Raw genomic sequence first — 12,620 nt, 5'->3', positions numbered from 1 at the left:
TGCATTCATGTGTCAGATGCATTCATGTGTCAGATGCATTCATGTGTGCTAAGTCTAAAGAAAGGTCCTTGACTTATTGTCTGCTGTTGCATCATCTAGAGCTGTTTCCATGGCTGTTTTCTGCAGTGTCATGGCTTTCCACTCAGGTCCAGGGCAAAAAGGCTGATACCACGTCTATCTCATGTCTATACCTAGCATATTAGAATTGTTGTGTCTCTAATTGAGAGCTGAAGGTCCAGCACTGGCACTGAATCAATTTCAAATTAAGCTTGGGGTTTGGTTTCTAAAACAGCCACAATTAGAATAGTCCATAGCTCAAATAATACAAGATGGAAAAAAAGGCTTGTCACCAAGATGAAAAGGAATTTTTATAAAACAAAGAACTATGGATGTTGAAAATCTGAAATAAGTAAAAACAGAAATTGCTGGAGAAACTCAGCAGTTCTGACAGCATCTGTGGACAGAAAACAGCATTAATATTTCAAGTTCAGTGACCTTGGTGGTTCCATTTTGTGTGATACTGGTGTCAGTATCGGGACAGGATACAGCTGTACTTCTGAGATGGGCTCCACCTGAAGTAGAATGAGACCAAGTTTCCAGTGGAAAGGATAACAGAGCTTTAGAGATGAGCCATCAAAATGTTGATGACAAAGATGTCTGCATGAAAATAGTTACACAGCAGTCAGAAGAGCACGGCTGAAAGAAAAGCTCAACGCAGCACAAGGTGCAGTTTGTAACGGGCAGTCTGATGAAGTGTAAATGGTTATTACAGCTCTGTTGGAGGAAACGTAGTGCAATAACTGGCAATGGTATGGAAGGGACAGATGAATGAGTGGATGGCCTTGTGGAAAGGCTAGACAGGCTAGGCATGTAATCACTGAAGTTTAGAAAAGTCACAGGTGACAATTGAACCATACAAGATCTTGAGGCATTTTGACAGCGTTGAAATTAAAAAGATATTTCTTCTTGTGGGAGAATCTAAAACTAGGGGTCATAATTTAAAAGCTAGAGAGGGTGGCATTTAAAACAGATAAGGAAACTTTTTTTTCTGTCAGAAGGTTGAGTTTTTGGAATTCCCTTTCTCAAAAGGCAGTGCATGCAGAATCTTTAAATATTTTTATGGCAGAGCTCGATAGATCCTTGATTACCAAGAGGATGAAAGATTATTGGGGATGTGTAAGAATGTGGAGCTGAGATTAAAATCAGATCGGCTATGAGCTTATTGAATGGCTTAGCAGGCTCGAAGGGCTGAGTGGCCTAGTCTTATGTTGAGAGGTTGGATAGAATAGTTGTGGATTGGAAGGCAGGAATTAGAATTTGGTGTTTAAAAATGCTATGGGGAAAGCAGTGCCTGATCCCTTTAAAAGATTGTTTTTTTAATGCTTAGAGATTCAAAAAAGGATGCCTGTGGGCTTGCTAGTGCACAGAGCACCTGAATTGAAACATTAGTATCGAAAGGCTATACTGTTGGCAGGCAAAGCAGCATTATTACTGAAACAACAGATTTTTGAATTTAGCCAATTAATTTAAACTAGGCCCTTAGATACCAAAAACCAAATAAATTTAAATCTGATGGTTTTGACAACATAGGATCAATCCTATTGTAAGAAATTGATACGGCATTTGGAAAATCGGGAGAGCGCCAACTGTCATCAGCAAAGAGAACAGCTCAAGAAAGGATCACTGGCTCTTGCAGAATTCTCTACGCCTTACAGTAAGCTTCACCTAAATTACAGGTGCCTATGGCACAAATAGTTAATGCTCCTGACAAAAGAATTTGACGGAGAAGGCATTCCTGACAGAAGGATTCATCGGAGAAGACATAGAACATTTAGGAAGAAGTAACCTGGCTGTAATTTTGAGAGACTAAATTCTAATCTTCTTTATTTTGGTTTATATAAAACTGGGACTTGTATTTAGTGGAACAGAATACCATTAGAACCTGGTTTTATTCAGGAATAGTTAGTAGTTTGAAGGGATTTATTCAGTTTGTTAATATTTTAGTTAATCTGTTCACTGGAAGTCCCCAACAGTGACCCTGGGATTGTTGAGGACTCTTAGGGGAACTCCTCCCGACTGTACACCACTGTGCCACTGCCTCTGCAGGATCCTTCCTTCCGGTGAGACAGGACATATCCAAGGATGGTAATGGTGGTGTCTGGGACATAATCACAATCACAGAGTTATAGCTGTCAGACAACGTCAGATTGATGCTTGACAAGGCTGTAAGACAACTCTCCCAATTTTGACTTCAGGTTAAACATGGGCAAGGAAACGTCCTACTGATTACCATGTATCGTCCTCCCTCAGTTGATTAATCAGCACTCTTCCATGTTGAGCAACACACTGAGGGTGGCAAGAACACAAAATGTACTCTGGGCAGGGGATTTCAATGTCCACCACCAACAGTGGCTCAGCAGCACTACTGAATGAGCTGGGCAGTCATAAAGGACATAGCTGTTAGACTGGGTCTGCGGCAGGTAGTGAAGGAACTAACAAGAGGAGAAAAAAAAAAAAAAAAAAAATTACTTGACCTCATCCTTACCAACCTGCCAGCTGCAGATGTATCTGTAAGAGTGACCACTGCACAGTCCTTGTGAAGACGAAGTCCCACCTTCACACGGAGAATAGCGTTCATTGTGTTTTGTGGCACTATCACTGTGCTAAATGGAACAGACTTTGAACAGATCTAGCAACTCATGACTGAGCATCTATGAGGCACTGTGGGGGCATCAGAAGAATTGTACTCCAGCACAATGTGCAACCTCATGACCCAACATATTCCCCACTCAACTCTGTAAAGTAATGCAGCTACTTTTTGTTCCTCTTTCATATCCAAGATTTGTACCTAACATAGCACCAGAAGAGGCAGTCATTATAAAAGCTTTTCACTGTACTTCTACATGGGAGTAGACCTGACAATAAAGGCTATTCTATTCTATTCAAGCCAGGGGATCAGCCTAGTTCAATAGAGAGTGCAGGAGGGCATGCCAGGAGAAACACCAGGCATACCTAAAAATGAGGTATTGATCTTTTGGAGCTACCAAACAGGACTACTTGTGTGCCAAACAGCAGAAGCAGCAAGTGATAGAGCTACACAAACCCACAACCAATGGTTCAGATCTAAGCTCTGCAGTCCTGCCACATTCAGTTGTGAATTGGTGGTGGACAATTAAACAACTCATTGGAGAAAGAAGCTCTACAAATACCTCATCCTCAATGATGAAAGACACCAACACATCAGTGCAAAAGATAAGGCTGAAGCATTCATATCAATCTTCACCAGAAGAGCCAAGTGGATGATCCATCTCCGCCTCCTCCAGTGGTTCCCAGCATTACAGATACCATTATTCAGACAATTCAATTCACACCAAATTATATCAAGAAATTATTAGAAGCACTGGACACTGCAAAGGCTATGGGCCCTGATAACATTCTGGCAATATTACTGAGACTTCTGGTCCAAAACATGCTGCTCCCCTCGCCAAGCTCGTCCAGTGCAGTTACAACTTTAGCATGTACCTGACAATGTGGAAAATTGCCCAGATATGTCCTAGCACACAAAAAGCAGGAAAAATCCATCCCAGCCAATTACTATCCCATTGGCCTACTCTCAATCATCAGTAAACTAATGAAAAGTGTCGTCAATAGTGCTATCAAGCAGCACCTACTCAGTAATAACCTTCTCAGTCTTGCCCAGTTTGGGTTTCACCAGAGTTCAGCTCATGGCCTCATTACAGTCTTGGTTCAAACATGGACAAAACAGCTGAATTTCAGAGGTGAGTGAGAGTGACATCAAGGCTGCATTTGACCCAGTGTGGTATCAAGGAGGCCTAGTGAAAGTGTGTATTAGGGGGCAAACTCTCTGCTAGTTTGAGTCATACTTGGCAGAGAGGAAGATGGTCATAGTTGTTGGAGGTCAGTCATCTCAGCTCTAGGACATCACTGCAGGAATTCCTCAGGGTAGTTTCCAAACCACCTTCAGCTGCTTCATCAATGACCTTCCCTCTGTCATAAGGTCAGAAGTGGGGATGCACCAATTGCGACTTCTCAGATACTGAAGCAGTCCATGTTCAAATGCTACAAGAGCCAGATAATTCCCAGGCTTGGGCTGACACGTGACAAGTAACATTTGTACCAGACAAATGCCAGGCTATGACCATCTCCAATAGAGACAATCTAACCACCGTATGTGACATTCAATGGTATTAGCATCGCTGAATCCCAATCAATATCCCTGGGATTACTACTGACCAGAATCTCATTGGATTCACCACACAAACACAGTGGCTACAACAGCAGGTTAGAGGCTTGGAATACTGCAGCAAGTAATTCACCTCTTGAACCCCTAGAGCCTGTCCACCGTCTACAAGTCACAAATCAGGCTTGTGACAGAACAGTGCCCACTTGCATACATGAATGCAGCTAAAACAACACACACTTGAAATGATCCTGGACAAAGCAGCCTGCTTGATTGGCACCACGCCCACAAGTATCCACATCCTTCACACCTACACAGTAGGAGTGTATTATCTATGAGGTGCACTGTATAAATTCACCAAAGATCCTTAGACAACACCTTATAAACCCGTAACCACTCCCACATAGAGGGACAAGGGCGGCAAATACATGGGAACACCATGATCTACAAGTTCACCTCCAAGCCACACACCATCTTGACTGGGAAAGATATCACCGTTCCTTCACTGTTGCTGGTCAAAATCCTGGAATTACCTCTCTTAAGGACATTGTGGATCAACCTACAGCGTGTGGACTGCAGTGGTTCAAGAAGGCAACTCACCATGTCCAGTTCAAGGTCAACCAGGGATGGGCAATAAATGTTGGCCAGCCAGCACTGCCCAGATCCCACGAGTGAATAAATTTAAAAAAGGTAAGAACAGATCCATAGTACAAGGACTGAACACGCACATTTGGATAGTTCTAAATCAAACTCTAGTGAAATGAGTGGTGATTACCTCTCCACCCCAACCAACCCCACTGACGAGGCCTTTATTCCTCAATATTATAGGAATAAAGATGGTAATTCTAGAAATGTGATTGCATAGTAACCCAATTTAGAAACCAATGTTCCTTGTTGCTTGATGCTTTGAAGCAACAGACAAAATAGAAAAGGTGAGGGTGGATAGTTCTGATTATAAAAGATGACATCTATAGCGACGAAGAATCTTGGCTAAGAATGTCAGGACGTCAAATTGGCATTGATTAAAAATAAACAAGGGGCAGAAAACACTGGTAGATGCAGTTTATAGACTCATTAACACCAACTATACTGTTTAATGTATATTAAGAAATAAGAGGAATTTGGAATAAAAGCAATTACAGCAGAGACAAAACTTAATCAGCAATCTCATGATATGGTAGATTGGGAAATTGCATTAAAAGGTATGTGAATAGAAATGCAATGTCAGACATTTAAAGAAACATTTCATAATTATCAATTATTGCTATTCCCAATATATATGAACAAACTGGATGAGGGAACTAAATGCATTATCTCCAAACTTGAAACTGACACATTAGCTAGATGAGAGGGTTAACTGTGAAAGGGACACAAGGATGCCTCGGTGTGATTTTGCTAAGTGGAGTGGATGAGCAAATGCAGAAATGAAGTATAATGTGGGTGAATGTGAAGTCATCCACTTTTGTAGCAAAAACAGAAAGGTAGATTGTTATTTGAATGACAATAGCTTGGGAAAGGAGGAGATGTAACTAGATCCAGGTGTCCATATGCACCAGTTGCTGAAAGTAAGCATGCAGGCAGTTCTTGCAGGTGATGCGGAAAGCAAATTGTACGTTGGCCTTCTTAGCGAGAAGATTCAAGCTCAGGAACATGGATGCGATGTCTTGTTGCAATTGTAGAGGGCTTGGGTGAGACTATATCTGGAATATAGTGTGCAGTTTTGGTTTACTTATCCGATGAAAGACATTCTGGCTATGGAGAGAGTACACTAATGGTTTACCAGATTGATTCCTAGGGTGACAGGAGTGACCTATGAAGAGAGACTGAATTGGTTCAGAGTATATTTGCTAGAGTTTAGAAGAATGAGAGTGTAATTTCATAGAAACCTATAAAATTCTAACAGGATCAGACAGGATAAATGCAGGAAGGATATTCCTGATGACTGGGGAGTCCAGAACCAGGGGTCACAGTCTAGGAATATGGAGTAGGCCATTTAGACTGAAATGAGAAGTTTCTTCACCCAGTGGTGAGCCTGTGGAATCCTCTGCCACCATTAGCAGCTGAGGCCAAAACATTGACTGTTTTTGAAAAGGAATTAGATATAGTTTGTAGGACTGAAGGATCACAAGATATGGGGAGAAAACGAAAACAGGGTACTGCATGGATGAACAACCATGACCATACTGGCCCCCCCTCAATAAGGTCACCCCTTGGCTTCCGATGCTCCAGAGAAAATAGCCCCAGCCTATTCAGCCTCTCCCTTTGGCTCAAACCCTCCAACCTTGGCAACATCCTTGTAAATCTTTTCTGCACCCTTTCAAGTTTCACAACATCTTTTGTATAGCAGGGAGACCAGAATTGAATACAGTATTCCAAAAATGGCCTCACCAATGTCCTATACAGCTGCAACATGACATCCCAACTTCTACTCAATGTACTGACTAGTAAAGGCAAGCATACCAAATGCCTTCTTCACTACCCTGTCTGCCTGCGACTCCGTCTTCAAGGAACCTGCACCTTTAAAGGTCTCTTTGCTTAGCAACACTCCCCAGGACCCTACCATTAAGTGTACAAGTCCTACCCGGATTTATCCTACCAAAATGCAACACCTCACATTTATGTAAATTGAACTCCATCTGCCACTCCTTGGCCCATCGACACATCTGATAAAGGTCCCATTGTACACTGAGGTAACCTTCACTGTGCAGTACACCACCAATTTTGGTGTCATCTGCAAACTTTCTAACCATTCCCCATTTATTCACATTATCATCATTTATATAAATGACAATTAGCAGCAGACACAGCACCAATCCTTGCGGTACATCAATCTTCTTTGTCACTTTTTCAGAGATCAAGTCAGTGAGACATGATTTCCCACGCACAAAGCCATGTTGACTATCTCTAATCAGTTGTTTCCTTTCCAAATACATGTAAACCCTGTCCCTCAGAATCCCTTCCAACAACTTACCCACCACTGACATCAGGCTCACCGATCTATATAGTTCGTGGCTTTTCCTTACCACTACCAACAATAAGTAATTACCAAGTAACTTAAATCAATAATAAGTAATTATACTCCAAGCGTTTGTTTTTTTTTGTGAAGTGAAACACGCAAGTGACGAAATGCATGCAAGTGTGGACTGCTTGTTGACTATTCTGTGCACCATAGACATACTTTCAAATTTAGAAGGGCTGTGGTTTGGGTTGCTCCCTCTCTCTCATTTACCTGCTGTGGGATCCTGCTGCTTCCTTCAAGTGGAGAGGCTCCTTATTGGCCCTCAAGCTTCAAAAGCCTGTCTGCTATCCATAATTGAATGACAAAGTTGTGCTCTGGCAATTAATTGATCAATTCAGGGAAATTTATAGGCAAGTTACTGTTTCCAATACAGTGCTGTTTTCTGATCCCCGTTTAAGGCCATAAGTCACAGAAGCAGAAGGAGAGGGCCCTCTTATGACAGTGGTAGCGTCCCTATCCCTGGACCTAGACACCCAGGTTCAATCTGTTCCATAGGTATGTAATAACATCTCTGAACAGGTTGATGAGAAAAATATAGAAGCAGAAGTAGGTCATTAAGCCCACTGAATCTGCTCAGCTATTCAATAAGATCATGGCTCCATTTTGCTGCTTTTTTCCTATAACCCTTGATGCCCTTACTGATTAAAAATCAGTCTATCTGAGCCTTCAGCATACTTAATAATCCAGCCTGGACAATCCTCTGCAGCAAAAAATTCCACAGATTCACTATCCTCTGAGAAAAGAAATTCCTCCTGTATCTTAAGCCTTTTGGTCCTAGACTCTCCCACAAGGAAAAAACCTTCCTGTATCTACCCTGTAAAGTCCCCGAACAATTTTGCATACTTTAATAAGGTTGCCTCTCATTAATCTATGTTCCAGTGAGTACAAGCCCAAACAACTCAACCTCTCCTCATAAGACGGTCCCTACGTTCCTGCTATCAGGCTAGTGAACCTTCTCTGGACTGCTTCCAATGCCAGTGTATCTTTCCTTAGATAAGGGGCCCAGAACTGCTTTCAATATTTCAGCTGTGGTCTGACTAATGCCTTAAATAGATTTAGCAAAACCTGCCCAATTTTTGAATTCGTGGATGAGGACTTCCAAATCCCTTTATTCTGTAGTTTTCTGCAGTCTTTCTCCGTTTAAGTAATATTCATCTCCTCTATTCCTCTTACCAAAGTTCATAACCTCACATTATGTTCCATCTGCCAGGTTTTTACCCACTCAATTAACCTGCTGTATGCAGACTGTTTGTGTCATCTTCATCATTTGCCTTCCTATCTAGCTTTGTATCATCTGCAAACTTGGTTATACTACATGAACTTTTTTATCTAAGTCATTAATATATATTGTAAATAATTGTGGCCCTAGCACTAATCCCTGTGGCACTCGACTAGTTACCATGGCGCAATGCCGTCCTTATCCCACACCCTGTACCCTGGTCCCACACCCTGTGGCCTCACCCACACCCTGTACAGTTTTGTCAAGACATCCTGTTTTTAAACTTGAATTATATTCCTCTTTTCCCTCTGCACCACCGTGTCTTGATCAGTTCATTCATTCTCCCTCTATCTATGCCCTTGCCCACACCAGAAGCAAGACCTTGTACCTATTGGATGAGTGCATTGCCTGAGGCTTCTCTAAAGCTAAATTCTGCAACCCAATACCTGTGTCACTCGCAGTCAAAACCTCCTGTTCCTGACCATGGAGCAAATTTGGATGCACTTAATCTAAGCGAATGTGACTTTCTCCCAAAATTCAGGTAACTCATGCCTACCCTGGTGTGTTGCAGTGTCCACAGCTTGGACTCCAGCCTACCAACTCTGATCCAAAGTTCCTCAAACAGCTAACACTTGCTGCAATTGCAGTTACCATGCATCATACCAATGTCCAGCTCCTACACACCACAGCAGCAACATGGCACCTGCCCAGCTATCTCTGTTTAATATTCCAAAAGTGGATTTCCTAACTGTATTCTTCAGCTGTAATAATGTATTCGGATTTAAAACACTTGACCAATCAAAAGAGACATGGAAAAAATACCAACCCAACACGTGCTGGTTTTCCTGTGATGTTGCACTTCAGCTCCGATAGGTTGAAAGTACTTTCTGCTAACAATCGTTATCTCCTGCCACTGCCATCCTTCTCACGTAGGTCTGTTCACTTGCTGCACACTCTTCCCAACTGACCTCATAGTGACACTGATTTGCTGCGTACTCCACCCAGTCCTGTTTTACTTGAAGTCATCACTGTTTGGTTGATCACCTTTCTCCATCTTCCCCTGCAAATCAACCATTCCTCTTTTATCAAATCTTTGCATCATTTCTTAATCTTTTCTCTTCTTCCTGGCATCACTCACCTCACTCCATTACCTCTCCTTTTATGCAACAGATGACGATACCATTTCAATCTCTTCTTGATTACTTTCTTTGGTGCTCCCTCAATTCTCACTAAACACTCTTAATATACTGGTTCTTGATACTGTCCTACATTGTCACTTCAACATCTATCTCAGCAGATATTGTCCCACTATTCTCAATGTTGCCTAGATCTCTCCACTTTTACTCTTCCCCGCATTGCCTAATACTCTCATCTGGCATTCTTTCTTCATGACCTGTAGTAGATGTATGTACTTGTCAGGGACTCCACAAATTCCAGCAAATCTCCAGATTCCCCTTCGGCATCTGGTCAGAAGCCTTCTCTAGATTGATGCAAACAGTCTTCATGTCAGGAAGGCCAATGCAACATGACCCTATCAATTGCCTTAAGTGCTTCTTCCAGGCATGCATTTAAGCTGACCTTCATGGATTTTCATTATTTTTCTCAAACTCTGGTCAATGACTCTCTCCTATAAGAGACAGGTAATGCAGCAGGACTTGAATTGCTCAATAATTTGATAATGGATTGTGTCATTTCCAAGTCAGTTTCGAATAATAGTACAGCACAATGCTGTGCCACAAATGGCTCACTCAGAGATAGTAAGAACTGCCAATGCCGGAGTCAGAGATAACACAGTGTGGAGCTGGAGGAGCACAGCCGGCCAGGCAGCCTCAGAGGAGCAGGAAAGCCGACATTTTGGGTCAGGACCCTTCTTCCAACCTGAAACGTCAACTTTCCTGCTCCTCTGATGCTGCCTAGCCTGCTGTGCTCCTCCAGCTCCACACTGTTATCACTGTGCCGTATATACCCTGTTTTTGTTTTCAGGAACAGTAGCCATTTGGTGAGATTAATTGTTATGAAACAAAAGTGGACATCAGAAGGAAGAAACATAGGATAGTTTGTTGATTTTTAAGGAAACATTAGGACATCTCAATAAGATATGTGGGACCGTCAGTTTCAAAATAGGACGTATGATCATCCAAATTCACTAGACTGGAAAGCATGTCCATGACACACAATATGATAAAGAAACAGTCCCCCATTTTGCAAATGCTTAAATAGCCCCAGTTTGGTCCTTTTCTGACAGCTTGCTCTATTATATCCAACTTCACAAAAATAAATATCATCTACCATTGTTTTAAAATTAATATTCAAAGGCTCCTCTGGCTTAAAACCAAAGATGTGCCATCTTGGTAACATCACCAAATTAGTGATCTTGAGATGCAGTCCAGTATTCTAGGGAAATAAAAGCAAAATACAGCAGAAATTCAGTTCATCTGGCAACATCTGTGGTGACAAAAACAGTTAACTTTCAATTCCAACAATTAATTTTCAGAACAGAAGATGGTGTAATCAAAATGGGGGACAGCGTGCATACTGTGAAGGTGCTGAACACAAATCCCAAAGGCCGTAAATTGGCAAAGCAGAAAATGAGGTGCTGCAGGGTTCCAGCTTGCTCGCTAGAACACTTTAGCAGGCCTAGGACAGAAAGGTTTGCTTGGGATCAAAATGGTGCATTGAAATAGCAAGCAACTGGAGGTCAGTTAAATTCTTCTGGACAGAGCGGAGGTATTTCTTAAAGGAACACCTCAGTCTGTGTTTGGTTTCACCAACGTACGAGAGGCCACGCTGTATATTGTAGACTAGATTGAAAGAAGTACAAACTACTGCTTCATCTAGAAGGTGTGTTTGGCACAGTGAGGACGTAGAAGTTGCCACTGGGAGGGAGGATGAAGTGTTAAATGTTGTAAAGAAATAGGCCAGAATGCCATGACCAAACACATTTCTTCCACTCCACTGCCAGCAGGCAGAGACATTTCCCCCATACCTTGGTTCACCATTCTTTAATCCTGCATTCCTGTCTTGTTCTTATATCTTTAGTCTCAGCAGAGCTCCCTTATTGTCTTTTACACCTAACAATTTTGCACCAACATTACTCATTTGCTACAATTTGTCTCTCACACTGGAATCCTCCCTTCATGAATAGCATTAAAAACGATTATTGTCCGCACCCTTTCAGTTCTGAATAAGTGACTGGCCTCAGAAAAAGGCTATTTCTCTCTCTGCAGACGCTGTTCTGGAGACATGGGAACTGGTAGAAATCAAATAAATGAACTGGATTTTTTTTAAAAATGATACTATCATCGATTGTTATAAAACGAAACCCATCGCCTTCATGTTAGGGAAAGGAATCTGCCGTCCTTACCTGGGTCTGGCCTACAACGTGACTCCATAGTAAAGCTTTGACTCTTAACTATCCTCTGAAGCCACATAGGCAGCAAACCAACAAATGCTGGACTTATCAGAAAAAGCACACTCAGATCCTACGAAATGACTTTTTTTTTTAAATGATATGTTTCACCCAAGAAGAGTAATTTATAAGTGCTCACATTGATAAGGCCACCTGCCCCCAATCTCGCGCTAGTTTGCCCAATCACTTCTCGCGAGAACTCGCTGCTGTCGCGAGGCCTGACGCCTGCCCCGCCATGTTGTGCTGGTATTTTGGTTTCGCTTGGATCGGTGACGGCCGCGGGTAGGAGCGGCCCGGCCGAGTGGGTGGAGCCGGCCGATATCGGATTGGAGACGTGGGGGAGGAGCGGCGGCGACGGTAAGGTGGGGAGAAAAAACCGGGGGCGATGGTGTGGCACCGCATCCCGCGCAACCCGGAGCGGTCGCCGAGGAGGCGGGCTGGAGACGGACCCCCCACAGCGGGGCCCTGGAATCCGAGACTGTCCGAGTGGAGCAGCCTGGCTGTCAAAAGGGCGGCCAGCTCTCACTGTGGGTTACTGCCGTCACCAACACGTAGCCCCTAACGCTGTTTTTAATGTGGGTCAGCTCCAGGCCCCCTGACAGTATTGTCTGGATGTACAGCACCAGACCTTTGTCACTGTGGCCCAAGGGATCTGCCCTGGTCTACTGTCACTGTTGCCCATAGGTCCTGCCCTGGACCCCCTGTCATTGCGTGCCAAGATCGTGCCCCGGGGCCCCTGTCGTCCTGCCCCGGGCCCCCCGTCATTGTGTGC

The 12,620-nt window shown here is 43.0% G+C and overlaps 1 protein-coding gene across 9 annotated transcripts in view; it reads left to right on the top strand.

Annotated features, from left to right (window-relative positions):
• The first annotated feature begins 12,051 nt into the window (after window positions 1-12,051).
• Window positions 12,052-12,620, top strand: part of tab2 (TGF-beta activated kinase 1 (MAP3K7) binding protein 2) — a 38,914-nt gene continuing 38,345 nt past the window's right edge. For 7 of the 9 annotated variants that reach the window (XM_048600690.1, XM_048600689.1, XM_048600693.1 and 4 more), the window contains exon 1: window positions 12,052-12,205. The gene's annotated coding sequence lies outside the window, so the exon portion shown is untranslated. Of the gene's footprint in view, window positions 12,211-12,620 lie in introns of all 9 variants that reach the window. The other 2 variants (XM_048600695.1, XM_048600694.1) reach the window with 1 other exon arrangement.

Source organism: Rhincodon typus, chromosome 9 (assembly GCF_021869965.1).
Source record: "Rhincodon typus isolate 14 chromosome 9, sRhiTyp1.1, whole genome shotgun sequence".
NCBI classification, from domain to species: domain Eukaryota; kingdom Metazoa; phylum Chordata; class Chondrichthyes; order Orectolobiformes; family Rhincodontidae; genus Rhincodon; species Rhincodon typus.
Note: the sequence above shows the minus strand (reverse complement) of the source record. Positions and strands in the feature narration are given on the sequence as shown.